Source organism: Triticum urartu, chromosome 7A, assembly GCF_056163025.1.
Source record: "Triticum urartu cultivar PI428250 chromosome 7A, HENAU_Tu73, whole genome shotgun sequence".
Lineage (NCBI taxonomy): Eukaryota > Viridiplantae > Streptophyta > Magnoliopsida > Poales > Poaceae > Triticum > Triticum urartu.
This window is the reverse complement of record NC_141879.1, coordinates 2,851,743-2,869,189: the sequence shown is the minus strand read 5'-3', so window position 1 is coordinate 2,869,189 and position 17,447 is coordinate 2,851,743. Positions and strand designations below refer to the sequence as shown.

The 17,447-nt window shown below is 42.3% G+C and overlaps 1 pseudogene; it reads right to left on the bottom strand.

Moving 5' to 3' along the window:
- Positions 1-7,035: 7,035 nt before the first annotated feature.
- LOC147956687 (putative disease resistance protein RGA3) lies at positions 7,036-16,593 on the bottom strand (annotated as a pseudogene).
- Between the last annotated feature and the right edge of the window lie 854 nt (positions 16,594-17,447).

The following is a 17,447-nucleotide window of genomic DNA, read 5'->3' as shown; positions in this document are numbered from 1 at the left end:
AGATGTTAATTACTCCTTAATTATGGGCTATAGCACTAGGGTCTGCTAGCAACATTCTTCAGTTTCTTACATTTTCAGTTGTTAGAGTTTCTGCATCAATAAGCTCTACCTATGACTTGTTCATTTCTAAGCCAGTTTAGAAGTATTGAATTCATGCTCTACCCAGTTGCTCCAGAAGATCAAGCTGATGAGAAAGGATGGGCTATGCATTTATACTTGAACAAGCCCCACCCACCCCCCCCACCCCTCTTGTGCGGCTCCCTCGGGTCTAAACATGGACCAAAGTGGGCTACAATTTTTTATTTTTAAATTGCACCAGTCGGGTCTTGAACTCGAGACCTCGTTGCTTTGATACCATGGTAAATTCATGCTCCAACCAACTCATCCAAAAGTTCAAATTATTGAAGATGGTCAGACATTATACTCCAACACTCCTGCTCATGCCTATGCTCCTTTGAAGTTTATGACGTGGGCAGTGGAAGCAGTGTCAGGCTGCAATTAGTTATTGCATTTACTGGGTTTTGAACCCTGAACCGATTGGTGAACTGGTTAGGCGCATAAATTTGTTACCAAGAGGTTCATGGTTCAAAAACTAATAAATACAATAAATAATTGCAGCTTGCCCCGACTTCCGTTGCCCACGTCATAAATTTTAAAGGAGCATAGACGTGAGGGGAGTGTCGCAGTATAATGTCCAAAGCTGACCCCTAGAGAAGGATCTATATAGACGTGAATGAGATGTTGGAGTATAACTTATCTACATAGATTTGGCAGCTACTTGTAGTTGGCATGAAGGGTCTTATCAGCCAACCATTGTGAACTGCAAATTAAATATACAGAATTATGCCAACTTTCACTCATCATCCTGGAACTTGGTAGCAACTAGTTCGTTGGAAATGCACAAGTTGTTTCTATCAGCAGAAGAAGTCCTTTACCAGATCTGTTGTCGATATATAAAACCATTAGTTGGGACCTGTGGTATTTCAGGTAGAGCTCCAGTGAGTTCGGATTAACAGTAAAATCAAAAAAAAAATTAATAAAATTTTGATTTTTTTTTTGCGTTCTAAGTGATGAAATTTTCATCGTGAGATCGCATTTGCAGAAGGCAGGACAAAAAAACGATACTCCGAAAATGCTACTTTCAAAAGCATTTTCGGAGCAGTGACCTCCTTCATGACGGGAAGCACTAAAGCAACAGGATTGCATCCCCTTCGTTCACAACCTTGTAACCACCACACCCAATCGGAGTTTGCTCTATCGGCCTCAAATAAAAGTAAATTATTGTACATGACCGTGTCCATAATGCGAGGGTGGCTACGATCCTGGTCATAGCAGTGTAGGGAGGCAGTTATCTATGTCAAATGCTGGAGATGATGGTTACGAACAAGGACAGAGCAGTCAGGTAGAAGGAGGAAATGCTTATGGTTATGAACCAGGGCAGAGTAGTCAGGTAGAAGGAGGAAATGCCGATGGTGATTACAATGGAGAGGTGGACGCTGACGAGGTAGATGGGCACATGCAGGACCAGATGGAAGAAGAAGACACCGATGTTGAAAGGGGTCATGTCGATGATTCTGACGAGTCAGATGAAGAAGAAAATGCAGAGGAGGTCCCGAATCCTCACTACACCATAACACTAATGCAAAGGCAGGTAATCTGCCGGGAGAAAGCCATTAAGAGGGCAGACAAACTGCCGGCAGAGTGTTTCTACCGGCAGATAGAACCGCCACTAGAACGGCTGCCGGGGATTACTTGTCCCGGCAGATAAACTATTCCCGGCAGTTTCTCTGCCCCGGCCTATATATCTGCCGGCAGATCATTTTGTCCTGGCAGACTGGTCATAGCACAGGATCTATAATTGCTGGCAGTGAAATTGCCGGCACAAACTAGTCTTCCCGGAAGTTAGTATGCCATCATGTTGTTTTCACTAGCAAACTAGTATACATATCTCTAATTTAATATCCACACTGCATCAGGCAATCAAAACAAATCACAACTTATACATATAGTTTCAATCGAAGTTACATATAGGCCTCATTCAAAACCTTGAACTTCACAAATATTTTTAGACTGAAAAAAACCAATACTTCAACATCCATACATGCGTTCAGTAGCAACCAGCTACAGCAGTAAACAAACTTTACATAAGCCGATAAGATTTCGAGTCTTCAAACTATGGTACACACATGGTTTAAGCTCATCACATGGTTGCAACCATCCTGTGAAATTGTATTATTCGAAGATGGCCACATGTCTCCAGCAGAAGAGTCATGAGCTTGCAATGCTTTGAAGGTATTACTGTAAAAAGAACCATTACGTAGACATCCAAGTTGACTGGTACAACTACTATCATGTAGAAACATCTTCCAGTGACGATGCCAACCTGAATAGATAAGATAGTACAACTGCTATGAGCTAATAACTTTGGTTAATGAGCTATATTGTAGCACATAAAAATGAACATAGGCTCAGACAACAAATACATACTTCCATAATAATCATTTTGCAAACAAAAAACCAAACCATAGTGACATTTTCAAAGAAAGTAGCTTACAACTACATATGGCAGCTGACATGTTTTCAAACTTCCCATGTGTACCAATCGTATTGCAGTTGAGTACGAATTCACAAGTATTGATACTTTCCATTACAATTCAAGCTATGTATAAACATTACGAGAGATGTTTCCTTCCGCACAAACAACACAGGTTCATGCATAATGTGTATATAATTATGGAAGATAGATCATGCAAGACCATGAAGAAATCTGGAAGCATGATGCTAGTTGATGGACGAATCAAATGAAAAACAAGGATATGTGTTTCTTTTAATGAGAAGTAAAATATAAGGAACCACCATCTCTACGTTCAAGACAACCCTAAAAAGTGATAGCCTTTTGCCCTGTGATGCAAAAAGAGCGGAGCCACCAGGCAAGATACATATATCATTGACAACTTTAGTATCAAGAGGAAGTTGTATTGTACGAGATTCACGGTTAGATAGCATGCTAGCCTGCTGACATTGAAAATTAGCGGCACGTCATGCTAGCCTGTGATGCAAAACTATAAGGTGTTGCAAAAGCTTAGCGGTGATATCCATTAATTTGGCAATGAACAAGATTTAAATGTACCCTTCTAAGAACATGTTCTCCGCCTACACAAGGCACCTTCCGAGATTCTTCATTAATGTTTGTCCCTTTATCCAAATCAAGTTGACCATGTGACCATAACCGGCACATTATTAACTTAAAAAAAGTAAACACACAAATATATCTAAACTGTATCAGATTTGCTGGATTTCCAATTAAATGGTGAACTTTCTAACGATGCTTCCTATGAATCTTGTTATATACTTTTCAGAATCCTATTAATAATTAGATATGAGCAGAAAGGAAAGAAGCACCTCTCGGTGATTCAGTCACTGCTGTATGCTTTCATCTGATGGGGTATTACATCACGATCGATTATTCAAAACAAAGTATGCAACTCCTACAACTGAGTGTAATGTAACAATCAGATGCAACGAAGGAGCAGCTACAAAAGTAAAGTAATTTTTAAAACACAATTGCAACTCGATGTACCTCTGAACATTACATAAGCCATAGTTCTCATGCATCTTATTTCTTAGCTATTAGATGAGAATAAAATTGTGTATGTTCAAGGGATCATAAACGACATACATCAAACAACATCAAAACCTTTCTTCGAGGACAGACTAAAGGCACGTCAGTATAGCATACAATCTACACACTATAATTACCTGTATAGTGGGATGTTAAAAATGAACAGAACTACATACATATACAGGTGCTTCCTATTCATATGCTGCTTAGCTCGCACGGAAAGCTCAAGACTTTTTTCTCGGCAGTGAGGTTCTCGACAAAAATAAGGTTCAGTCCATGTATGTGAGGACATCTGATATGTGCAACAAAGTATATACTTTTGCATGTACCTAAGATGGTATTGCTCAAAGCGGAGGAAGACCCTCTGATCTCCTCTGTATATCATTACTTTGACACCTAAACGTTGCCCTTATTTTTCTCGAAAGAATTTTTACATATGAAATCAATATATGTAAGCAAAAAACTGGAATAAGAACCAAACATCCACATGAAGGAAGCACTTGTTTTTTCTAGCTAGCTCTGTACCCAAAATGATCAAACATGTATTTATTTATAGCAAAGTTGAATAAGAAAACAACCGAAGGTGCAAGAAAGCACTTACAAATATCTTAGCTTACTCCTAGCTAGCTTTCTGCTCAAAAGAAAAAAAAATCATATCTATATGACTATATCTGGAGCATACCTCAATTAATTGAATCCATCTTAGGCAAAAGCAGCACCACGGACGCAGCCAACCTGCAGTGTCTCCTATCTCCTTTAGCAGACAAAACAAGCATTAAAAGCGAAGCAAATGCAAAAGGAACCCAAACATGGCCAAAACAACACAAGAACTATGTTGTTGGCTAGAACCTAAAAACGAACAGAAGACTTCGCTGCCCAACCTAATTTCTACTTTGATGTTGCTATTACTAAAATGACCATATGTTTCAGGTCAGACAAGATACCAGGCAACAATTATTAGTAAAACATGCAGTACATAGTCGTATAGGCTGAATGTTTACAGCTGAAAATAGCACTTTGTAATAGATATTTACAAGTAAAACAAAGCGGCAACTGTTGCTAGAGCGGTCTGCACTGTCTAAGGCTGACGTTCCAGATACATTCTTCCATCCGAGTGCTCTGCTATTTTCTTCAAAGCAGAGGAAGAAGATTTGGCATATGTGCTCGACCATGTGGTGTCATTAATCATTGAAATTTTTAAATGGTATTACCTGTCATTCTGAGACACCAACATCTATTAACTCATGATTCTGCAAGGCACACACATAAGTAAATGTAAGCACAAGTTTCTCACAAGTATGTCAAGGGTCATTGCTACGTTAACAGAAAAGAACAGAAAGAAATACAATGGAACAGGAAGCACCAGGGACCATACCTCGGGCTCGAAGTACAAGAAGGGGAGGCCGGAGGAGCACGAACTGGGGTAGTACGGATGAAGGACGACGGGCTGGAGAGCATGACGTGACCAGGGGCGGAGGAGCACGCACAGGAGGAGGACGACCAGGAGGGGCCGGCGGCGCCAAACCTATCTCGCTGCACGCCCATCTCGGCAGTTCGGGAGAGGTGCAAGGAGACGTTGCAGCCCAGGGAGAAAGCATGGAGGGAGCGGCGACATTTGGGCGGCGCTAGGGATGCGGCGGAGGGCGGATCAGATCTGCGAACGATGGTACTTGACGGCGGCGGAGGAGGTTGCTCGGCGACAGCGGTGGTCCGGGAGGAAGGTTGGTGCGATGGGTGGTCGAGGGCTGCTGGGGTCGGGCAGCGGAGGGCGGTCAGCGGCGGCTAGGGTCAAAGCACAAGGGATTTGGGCTAGATCTGGTCGGGACGACGGTAGTAGGGTCGCAGCAGAAGGCGTTTTGGGCTTACTGGTGCGCGCTTTCGTGGTAGCGCGCTGTTGGGCCCAATTATTTTGTTTTCGCGCCATGAACAGTTCCCGGCAGATAATGGGCCCAGATTGAGTTCTCCCGACAGATAAAATGACATAAATGGTGGATATGAACGCCGGCAGTAAATATGTCCTTGTTGCTCAATTTCTACCGGTAGTTTTTCTGCCTGGAAGGACTTGTGCCGGCGGTTAAATGATCCCCGGCAGTTTGTTTGCCTTTATATTGGTATTTCTCCCGGCAGTTAATTAACTGCCCCTAATCAAGTGCTGTGGTGTAGTGCCTGCATCGTGGAATCATGACTTCTCATCTGCAATGATCGTGAATGATGGACATGATTCAGCCTGGCAATATCACCAAAACAATATTGCGACGGGTGCTATGTATCCGAACAAGCAAGCCCTGAAGGATGCAATAATTAATTGGGCAATGTCCACGCAAAGGGTTTTCACAGCTCAGGTGTCCAGTCAGAAATTCCTGACAATGGTATGCAAGAACGCAGATTGTCCCGCCAGGTTGCACGGCTTTCTCCCTAAGTATGGCACAAGTTGAGTGATAAGTGACTTAGTTAATCACACTTGTCTTATTCCCTGCATCCCTCAAGATCATGCCAACCTTTCATCCACGCTTATTGCTCGGTTGTTTTACGATGAGATAGTGCAGGGCAAAGCTATGGAAGTGAAGGCAGTCCAGACAAAAGTCTTCGCCAGGTTCAAGTACAGAATTTCTTATGGCAAGGCTTGGAGGGCTAAGCATGCAGCGCTTGAGAGGAGATTTGGTTCTTATTTCGATGCATATGACTCTATTGTCCAGCTCCTCCACACCCTACAGCAGCGGAATCCAGGCACCTATATCGATATCCAAGACATGTTCATGCCAGAGTTCCCAACTATGAGGGTACTGCATCGTCTCTTCTTCTCTTTCGATGTATGCATCGAAGCTTTTAGGCATTGCCGACCGGTGATATGAGTTGACGCTACTTTTCACACAGGCAAGTACAAGGGTCATATCCTGACAGCCATAGGTCAAGACGGCCAAATTCAAGTCGTCCCACTCGCATTTGCTTTTGTGGAGAGTGAGAACATTGAAAGTTGGACATGGTTCTTCAGGCAGTAGAAAATATCGGTTGTGAAGGAGAAGCCCAATGTGTGCATCCTTTATGACAGGCATGCAGGTATACTTAGTGTGATAAGGACACTGACAAACCCAGGCCCTGAGGAACAAGTTCCATGGCAGGACTTGCAGAGCCGTTGGTGCATGCGCCATCTGGGGGCTAATTTCTTCTCACAGTTTAGAAATAAGAACCTGATGAATCTGTTCAAAAAACTCTGCAAGCAGAACAAGTTATGGAAGTACAATTTGATATGCGACAGACTTAATGTGTGCACGCAGAGACACGTGAGGGACAGGAAAGCTGCAAGAGATGCAGCGCTGAGGGCACATGTTGAAGCAGTAGCTGCACAGTTGGCAACAGGAACAACGGCCGTGGAGGAGTAGCCTGTTGGGCTATGTGACCTGCCAGACTTTGACCTACCTGGTACTAGGAGAAGGCTTGGAAGGTCGATTAAAACCTTCGAGCAGTGGATAGAGCATGAGCCTCTGGAGAGGTGGTCTTTGCTACATGACACACATGGAGCAAGGTACGGTGTCATGACAACGAACCTCACGGAAACATACAACTTTGTCCTCAGAGGAAACCAGGCATTGCCACTTACAGCCATCATTGAGGGTATTTTCTATGGCACCGTCAAGTATTTCAGAGATAGACGTCAAAAAGCAGAGCAACATATCTTCAACAACCCGAATACACGGTAGTGTGAAAGAGTCACGAAGTACATGGACAATAAGATGCAAAAAGCTAGGTCACACACTGTAGTCGCCATCGGTAATCAAGAAAGAAGGTTTGAGGTCCGCTTAGCCAACAACAAATTTGGATGTGCAAATGAGTTGAGGATGCATGAGGTGAAAATTGGTAATGAAGCCTGGCCAACATGTGAGTGCACATGCAACAAACCGAAATTGCTTCACCTACCTTGCTCACATGTGCTTGCTGCTTGCGGGCAGCTTGGAATGGACGCAATATCGTTTGTGTCTCCATTTTTTCTGAAAGAGTCTATCCTCAATACCTGGACCGGTGAGCTGATGGGTTTTCGATCAATGGGTAATTTCAACACCGTCAACTCCGCTGGAAGGCATTACATTCCAAACCCAGAGCATATGCGTACAAGTAGAGGCAGACGGCAGTGTCAGCGCATCCGAAATGATATGGATGAATCTGAAGCAGGAGGTCCGACTAGGTAATGCATTCTATGCAATGAATTTGGCCATCGGGACACTAATTGTCCCACCACTAGTGCAGAACCGGGCTTTAGTCCTGGTTCGTAAAGGCCTTTAGTGTCGGTTCCATAACCGGCACTAAAGGGTGGGCACTAGAGCCCCCCCCCCTTTAGTACCGGTTCGGCACGAACCGGCGCTAAAGTGCCACCACGTGGCACGAGCCAGGCCACGGGTGCGGTAGATCATTAGTACCGGTTGGTAACACCAACCGGTACTAAATGTTTGTGGGTTTTGGTTTTATTTTTTATTTTTCCTTCAAATTTGTGTTATAAATTTAATTTAGGATTGTTTTACGTTATAATGAGTTGTTATACTTGATATGGATATGGATATGGCATATATATATACTTGATCACTTAGCTAGGATCCATCCAGTTCAAACTAATCTGCGGTTTCTTTCATAAATGATATATATAATAACTCATCATCATCATCACATATTAATATATAAATAAACTCTTGCATCATATCATCACCAACAACAGTATATATATATATACTAGCTAGCTAAAAATCATCGTAGTCATCATTACCACTATTTAATCATCATAGTCATTACCGCTATCTAATCACCACCAACACTAGCTTAAAGAAGAAACATTCACTTGTAACAGAAGCAAAGATATCATCGAGTTCAACATGGTCATGATATTATAAGCGTTCACAAGCAAATCACTATTTGAGATTAATTAAGTTCAGGACGAGAATACGGACATGAGAGGACAAGTACTAAGAGCATGAACTAGCTAAATCACTCCTGCTGCTCTCTCTCGGGTAAAATAGCATAGAACATGTATAGCTCTCCTGATTCATCATACTGGAGCATGCAGATGAATCTGTCTCCTAATCATGGGTTGCGCTTCTCCTTGCTGCCCCCTAGTACTTCTCTGCGATCGTTAACAATTTTGCTCCAATCTTTCACTATTAAGCATTCATCGCTTTCAGAAATCCTGAATGCACTCATGTGCAATGTATGATATCTTGGTCGTAAGCTAACCATTGACATGCGACCTTTTGTCTCGATCCACTGTGGCACAACTGTCATCGGGAGTCCCTATTGAAGAACATCGTATAATAATTAATATACTTAGCAATGAAAGATTAGCTTCAAAAATAATGTATGCGAAAGATGCACTAAGGACAAATAGTAAAAATCTTACCATCTTTCCATTATAGATGTGACCGTAGTTCAATACGATCACTATTGGTCGCACTTTTTGAGTACTAACACTTACTATCTAATATTAATTAATATCTAACTAATTCTAATATTCATCTAACATTTGACATTAATATCTAACATATATTTCTATCTAATTCATCTAACATTTGACATTAATCTAACATTTATATAAACTAAAAATATATATAAAAAATAAAAAACAGAAAAAATAAACTAGTTAAGTTATATATATATAGGTGAAACATTACTAGTTCTATTATTTCAACTAATCCAACTAGTTCTATTAATTCAACAAGTTCTATTAATTAATTCAACTAAGCATTTACTAAAAATAAACTAGTTATATTAATTCAACTAGCTAGTTCGAATCTCATATACCTAATTAATATTTAACTTTTCTATCTAATTCATATCTAACATTTGACATTCATCTAATTAACAATTTGACATGCATTAATCTAAAAAACAGAAAACGGAAAATAAGTAAAAAATTGTGTGTGTGTGTGTGTGTATGTGTGTGTGTACGTACGAGCGGGGACGGCGGCGTACGAGCGGCCGGCGGCGCGAGACGGCAACGACGGGGACGGCGCGACGGGTCGACGACGGGGACGGCGCAACGGGGGCGGGGACGGCCGGGGCGGCGCGCGCGACGACGGGGGCAGGGACGGGGCGCAACGACGGCGACGGGGACGGGGCGCGCGGCGACGAAGACGGAACAGAGGAACTAACTGAAATTTTTCGTAAGTGTTGTATATATAGGAGAGGCCTTTAGTACCGGTTGGAGCCATCAACCGGTACTAAAGGCCTGCTCCTTTAGTACCGGTTGATGGCTCCAACCGGTACTAAAGGTCACCCTTTAGTACCGGTTGGAGCCACCAACCGGTACTAAAGGTGGTGCGCTGCCTGCACAAAGTTTACTCCCACCTCGCTGGGGGAAGGGCAGCCGCACTGGTTTATAAACCCAGCCGCGGCTGCCCTTTCGAACTCCTCTATAAAGCAGGCTTCTGGGCCTAACTACGGCGCGCTGCCCTGTGAGTGTGCTGGGCCTTGTGGGCCTGAAATTGCATGCCCGTGGTCTAGCAGGCCCACAGGGCAGCGCCCCAAATTTTTTGATATAGTTTTTTTCTTTCCTGCTTTATTTTTTCTTCTATTTATTTCTGAGTAGTTTTTTTCTTTCCTGCTATAGTTTTTTTTCTTTTCTGCTATTTCTTCTTTTCTGCTTTATTTATTTTCTTCTATTCATTTATTTTTATATACCATGCCAAGTTGATGGTTAAAACTTGATGGTTCAAAGTCTGGAGTTATAATAAGTTTTAAAAAAAGAAATGCCGGTGTAACAGATGAGTTTTCGTTTGAAACCGGCCCTGATACTTTGAAAGAGATTGTCCAGTTTGTACACGAAGTGCATCTAGTTTTTGCCATAACAGAAGAAGTCCGGAGTTGTAATAAGTTATTAAAAATAAAAAAGAGGTGCAATGCTCGTTAATTAGCTTCAAGCCTTTTGGAATAGTGTAAACTGCACTGCACATAGCTCTGTGCAGTCTACCATGTTCCTCAAGGCTTGAAGCTAAGCAACGTGAGCATTGAGCCTCTTCTTCATCGTCTCTGCACTCAGGGCTTATAAACCGCTCCTACTCCCTCTCTCTTCGCAAGGTGGGACTAAAAAACAGCTTACTAAGAAACAGTAGTACTGGTTCATGCCATGAACCGGTACTAAAGGTGCTCGTGGTGGGGCCCCAGCCTTACCTGACACAACCTCATTAGTACCAGTTCGTGGCACGAACTGGTGCTAAAGGTTCGCCACAAACCGGTACTAAAGAGCTCCTCCCGCCTAGCAGTTGGAACCGGCACTGATGGACACATTAGTGCTGGCTCAAATTCAAACCGGGACTAATGTATCTCATTTTGTAGTGCTTTTCAATTTCAGGGTCATTTAGCTCAAAACAAATCATTAAATGCATGAAAAATAGCAAATGAAGGCAGAAATGGTTGAAAGTTGATGGCGTTGCTTTGAATGGTGCATACTCAATGCACAAAAAGTCTGGAGTTGTAATAAGTTTTAAAAAATGAAATGCCTTTGTAACAGATGAGTTTAATTTCGTCAGAAACCCGAATACTTCGAAAGAGATTGTCCAATTTGTGAACGAAGTGCATCCAGTTTTTGCCGTAACCCTCTCTACTTTTTCGAACATGCTATGTGGGTGAAATGATGATACCATGCCAAGTTTCAACTTTTTCAGAGTTCATTTGTAGTGATTTTCAATTTCCAGGTCATTTAGTTCTCAAAACAAATCATTAAATGCATGAAAAATAGCAAATGAAGGCAGAAATAGTTGAAAGTTGATGACGTCGCTTTGAATGGTGCATACTGAACGCACAAAAAGTCTGGAGTTGTAATAAGTTTAAAAAAATGAAATGCCTTTGTAACAGATGAGTTTAATTTCGTCAGAAACCCGAATACTTCGAAAGAGATTGTCCAGTTTGTAAATGAAGTGCATCCAGTTTTTGCCGTAACCCTCTCTACTTTTTTGAACATGCTATGTGGGTGAAATGATGATACCATGCCAAGTTTCAACTTTTTCAGAGTTCATTTGTAGTGCTTTTCAATTTCCAGGTCATTTAGTTCTCAAAACAAATCATTAAATGCATGAAAAATAGCAAATGAAGGCAGAAATAGTTGAAAGTTGATGGCGTCGCTTTGAATGGTGCATACTGAATGCAAAAAATATAAGAGCATTTAGATCATGATCTTATATTTCTTTACAGTCTGAATTTTCAATATGATCTTATACATCAAAAATACTTTGATCATCAATGATCTTTTTGTGTACAATCTGAATTGTCAATATGAGTCCTCAACGATTTATAAACCGGTGAAGACTCATATTGCGGCCACAAATTCTACACATAGAGTTCAATGAAGACCAAGTGCTTGTGATAGTTTGAGAAGTAACATATTTAAGGTGGTAAAAGCCTTGTTAGGGGAGCGAGGTGGGACTAAAAACAACTTGCCATAACCTCATTAGTACCGGTTCGTGGTACGAACCGGCACTAAATGGTGATGGTGGGGCCATAGCCTGATCGCAGGCTGCCACAGCCTCTTTAGTACCGGTTCGTGGCATGAACCAGTACTAAAGGTTCGCCACGAACCGGTACTATTGATCGCCGCCACAAACCGGTACTATTGATCACATTAGTGCCGTTTTTTTACAAACCGGCACTAATGTGCTTCAAATTTGACCCTTTTTCTACTAGTGCATTTTCGTCACTGGGCGTGGATGAGGCAGTAGAGGAGTAAGGGCGAGAGGAAGAAGCTAAGCTAGCAGTAGTATGTTCTGAATTTGTATTAAGTGTGGCACTATGTTCTGAATTTGTATTGAGTGTGGCACTATGTTCTGAATTTGTATTAAGTGTGACACTATGTTCTGAATTTTTATTAAGTGTGACACTATGTTATGAATTTGTATTAAGTGTGGCGCTATGTTCTGAATTTTTATTAAGTGTGACACTATGTTATGAATTTGTATTAAGTTTGTGCTATGTTCTGAATTTTTTATGTGCAGGAATATCGGGAATGTGGTTGCTGAATGGGGACATTGATAGGGGTCATCGTGCTGTGATAGGGTATGAGCGCAAGCTTGAGCCTCTGGTCACTCGCACTCCTAAGGAAAACTGGATGATACACCCAGGATGGCTTCAGCAGTACGTGCTTTATTAACTTGCACACTGACATGCATATTAATGGGAGACACTAATTGAAATGTTCTCTGATGAAGGTTGAAATGGGCCGGCCTTTTACCTTTCGCGTGTCTGGTTGAGTCTATACCGGGTGAGAAACTCCTCGCCATCGACGCGTCCTTGCTGAGCTGCTTAGTGGACCGTTGGAGGCCAGAGACCCACATGTTTCACTTCCGATGGGGAGAGATGGCTCCTACTCTGGAGGATTTGTCACTTTTGCTCGGACTACCGTTGGCAGTTCATGCCATAGGACCGTTGGACGCACCGGCTGATTAGGAGCGAGCTCTTACGCAATGTTTTCATGGTGTTTTTCCGGATGCTCCGGATCCGGTATAGGAGCATCACGGACCTAAGTATGAGTGGTTGCTCAATTTCCGGGTAATTTCCCCTACCTCTTATCTTCAAGTTATCATGCATATGGTTTTACAGAAAATAACTGCGGCTTACTAAAACTTTCTCTTTGCTTAATGCAGATCCAGAACTTCCGGGCGCCGTTGGCTACGGAACAGATCACTCGGAGCATGGAGGCCTACTTAATGTGGCTTTTCGGCAAGGTGATGTTCACAGAGAACCATGTCACCACTATTAGCACGCTCTATATCCCTATGGCACTCGAGATAGCGAGCGCTCAGACGGCGGATCATATCAGACAGAGGAGTTGGGGTTCGGCGGTCTTGGCGGCTACATACCGAGGTATGTGCAACGGTTGCCAGCTTACATCGAAAAAGCCAGCCCTTCTTGGATGCCCTCTATTCCTACAGCTGTGGTCGTGGGAGAGGTTCTCTATAGGGCGACCAGATATACGTGTTCGTGAGCCTATAGACGCCATGTTTGATGTTGACATCATCGACATGCCTACTTTCGGTCTGTGTTGGACACGTCGCGAGGTATGCACCGTTTTGTAGTTTAATGCAACTTTTTTCTGCACAAGAGATAGTTCGATAACTTTTGTTTTCTGCAGAGACGCTTTGCTAGTGATCAGACCAGGAAGGCATACACAGCATTGAACGAGCAGTTCGATGCGTACACTGGGGTCATCTGGCAGCCCTACACGGAAGCAGCCATACAAGCGAGATACCCTGGTGGTATGTCTGTGCTATGCACAAGAGACCGAGCTGGATGACAAAATCAAAGATCATCTTTGATGTCTTCGTCGAGGAGATGGCACACATCCACAGGTATTAACCAGTTTTTCAATGTGAGCTTCTGGCTTGAATCTGTTAGATATAATCTTGAGTTTGAGTTAGATGCAAAGCTAGTCTACATGCAATTAGTGCTACGTGCATGAGTCCGGCTGCTAGCCGTTACCTAGTAGCTAGTACATGTACGGGTACTAGTCCAAGTCGTGTCAAAGTCTGAGTCATAAACTAGGCTAGTGTTGTATCCGTGCAACACTAGGTTGTCCGTGTTGACGCATTAGGTGTAGGTTAGGTAACATATATACTCAGGTCAGGTCGTGGATTTTGTATCAACCGTGTAGAGAAAACAAAAAAAGAAATAAAAAGAAGGGGCACGACACGTGCCCTTGGCCAAAAATTTTGTGTGCGCGTGTTCATCGTGAATTGATGTGATTGATCATGTGGCGAAGTTCCAACAGAATCATTACAATACAGGTATCAGTTATGTGTATGTGTCACTAATTAGTGCTCCTACAGCGTGCATTTTTCCATGTTGACAGACAGAACCACGCTGACATATCCAACATAGTTGAGGCACGCTGACATAACCTTGGGCATCCAACAATCCATAGCGTCTTGAGCCGAGGGAATGATGCAATCGCTACTTGTCCTGCCACCTCCTGGTGCCATCTCTCTAGTAGAAAACTTTCAAGGTTTCCAATTTAGGAAAGAAGGGTGGTGGAGAAATACATGACTCCACGTTGTTTGTATCATAATCATAATTACCGATGCATATACTTGTCAATCTATCCAAACCAAACAAATGCAAGTACACGAGAGAGGGCAGCTGCCACAATGGTGGAAGATCCTTGCAGTTCCTGCACTGACTTAGACAAAGTGCACTGAGATGTTCTAACAGTGTAGAGTCATGCATCCATGATGAGAATTTGGCACCGTTATAATTACGTAACAGTAAACCTTCAAGCGTTTTGTGAGGACGAAGGGCCTCTAATATTCCTTCTGCATCAGTACCCACTTCATCTCCATCTCTTCTTATAAAAGGCCCACCCCAATCGAGTGCCAATCTTTTCAAATTATGCTTGGCGAATATATTGCCTTGTTTAGCACTTTCTGCACTATGCACTTTTCTCAGCTCTGTCAAAGAAAGACCCCCACCTAGATTCAAATCTTTCAGTTGATCAATTCCACGGCCTTCTTCACTATCAATGACATAAGTCGTCAATGTCTGCAGAGAATTCAGCTTACCAATACCTTGTGGCATGCACTCCGAATGGAAACACACAATGAGGAAGGGGTGTCGAAGACTGAGCATATATCTCATGCCTTCTGGTAATTTCTTAAGTTTGTCACAACAAATGAGCTTCAATGTTTGCAGGCTATACAACATGGTAATGGCTTCGGCAATGCAGATATATCAGAATCAGAACACTCTAGATAGCGAAGATGCTTCATACTTGTCATATGTGTCTCGATTGAGCATGTCCTCAATGCTCGCAAGGACATGAATTTTGACTTGGCCGTACTCAGCCGAGTCCCATAGTCCATCCCAAAATCATTCCAGTTCGGGTGGACTAATATCGTGCGGGGTCGGGGAGCTAGCATTTCCTTCATGGTTGCAATAGTATCATTGCTGACATGATCAAGTGACAAATATCGAACCCCATGCTCTAATGAACTGGCATATGTGGATCCTTGCAGACTTTCTTGACTTGATGAAGATTCTTGCAGAATGGAGCAATCATTTTCGCTTACAAAGCCAGCAAGATCATGCATAAGATCATGCATCTTGCAAGTAGTTGGTTGGTGGATGAACTCGTCTCCAATCATTAAGAGCCGGTTCTTTTAAATCTCGACATCTTGGAGGAAACATCTCCAAACTAGCACATCGAAAATTTGTTGGCCTCTTGTTTCTGATGCAATTAAGTCATTTGCCATCCATAGCTGGATTAACATGTCTTTATCCATCAGCCTATCCTTGGGGAAAATAGCACATAATGAAAAACATATTTTCTCTTCTGATGACAAGTGATCATAGCTCAGGTGTAGTGCAGGTGCAATCCCAGTAGCGAGGATGTCACTCTTCCATACATCACTATCAACAATAGAAAACCAATGACTGTGATTCTTGGAACGAAGTAAAGCTGATATAGTCTTGATGGCAAGAGGCAATCCCTTACACTTGTGGACAATACTCTTGGCCATTGATATGAATTCCTCTTGCTTCTCTACTCCCCTTCCAAATGCGTTTCTGTTGAAAAGCTCCCACGACTGATCCTCATTTAAAAGTGATATCTGATGTGGAGGATGTGTACCCATGATAGAAGCAACTTGATCGCTGCGGCTTGTAACAATTATAGCACTGCTTGAGACAACATGTGAGCATAGCAGAGATCTCATATCATCCCATTTTTGTCTATCTTCATTCCAAACATCATCCAGCACTAGGAGGCACATTTTCTTTCCCAACACTTCACCAAGTTTCTTCTGCAGTGCTTCCATCTCAGTCAATTCACACTTGTTCAATGTGACCACTTGGATTATAGATCGAATAATTTCTTCGAAGACAAACTTGTCAGAGACGCAAACCCATATGACCAACTCAAAGTGATGCTTCACCGTCTCATCATTGTGCACAAGTTGGGCAAGAGTAGTCTTACCAGTTCCCCCCATACCAACTATGGGGAGCACCATGATGTTATTATTCTCATTGTTGTTGTGGTCAAGCAGTGAGGTGTGCATTCAACAGAAAAGAACAAAATCACTAAACTAACCAGATAAGAGCAGTTCAAATGGGCAATTTTCTGGCAGAAAAATCAACAATTTTCTGAAATCTTCCACTGAGAGCGTGCAAAAAAATCTTGCCACTGAATCTGCCAGACTGTCCACATAAGTTCTTCACTTCAAGTAGAAGCCAATTTCTGAAAATAAGAAACTTTGATAGTTGCATACCTTTTAAAGCATGAGCACAAGTGGGCTGCTGCACCAGTGCTTCTCATTCACAATATTGAGAAAACTTCGATAGTAGAACATGTACATCAGAACGATTTTTCCAAGGCAAAATTCATGTCAATAAGATGAAAAGAACATAGAATGATCATGGGATTTGGAACCACAGTAGTCGCAAGGAAAAATATGAAGAAGAGAAGAGAAAATTTTGCTCAGCGGTACTAACTGATCAAAGACGAAGACACGGGACTGGACGGAGAAGCGGCGCCGCGTTGCTTCGAGAGACCAAAACTGAATATGAAAGCTAAATTTACATTAGAATACAATCCCATGTATAACTATATCTGTGGACATACATTTCTGGTACGTATCAGCACTCCAGCATCTATATATTTGTGTGATCACATATGTAAAAATGTAGATTGTTAAATTATGATCTAAATTCTAGTACCGTATTGGACTAGACATAGTACATACGGTGTGGGCCTTTTGCGTTGATACCGATGCGTACGAGTACAACTCGTTTACTTGTCCTACAAGGACTCCTATGTGTTGCCCCTCATATATATCCCATGTAGTCGCACCTCAGACGACCTGTC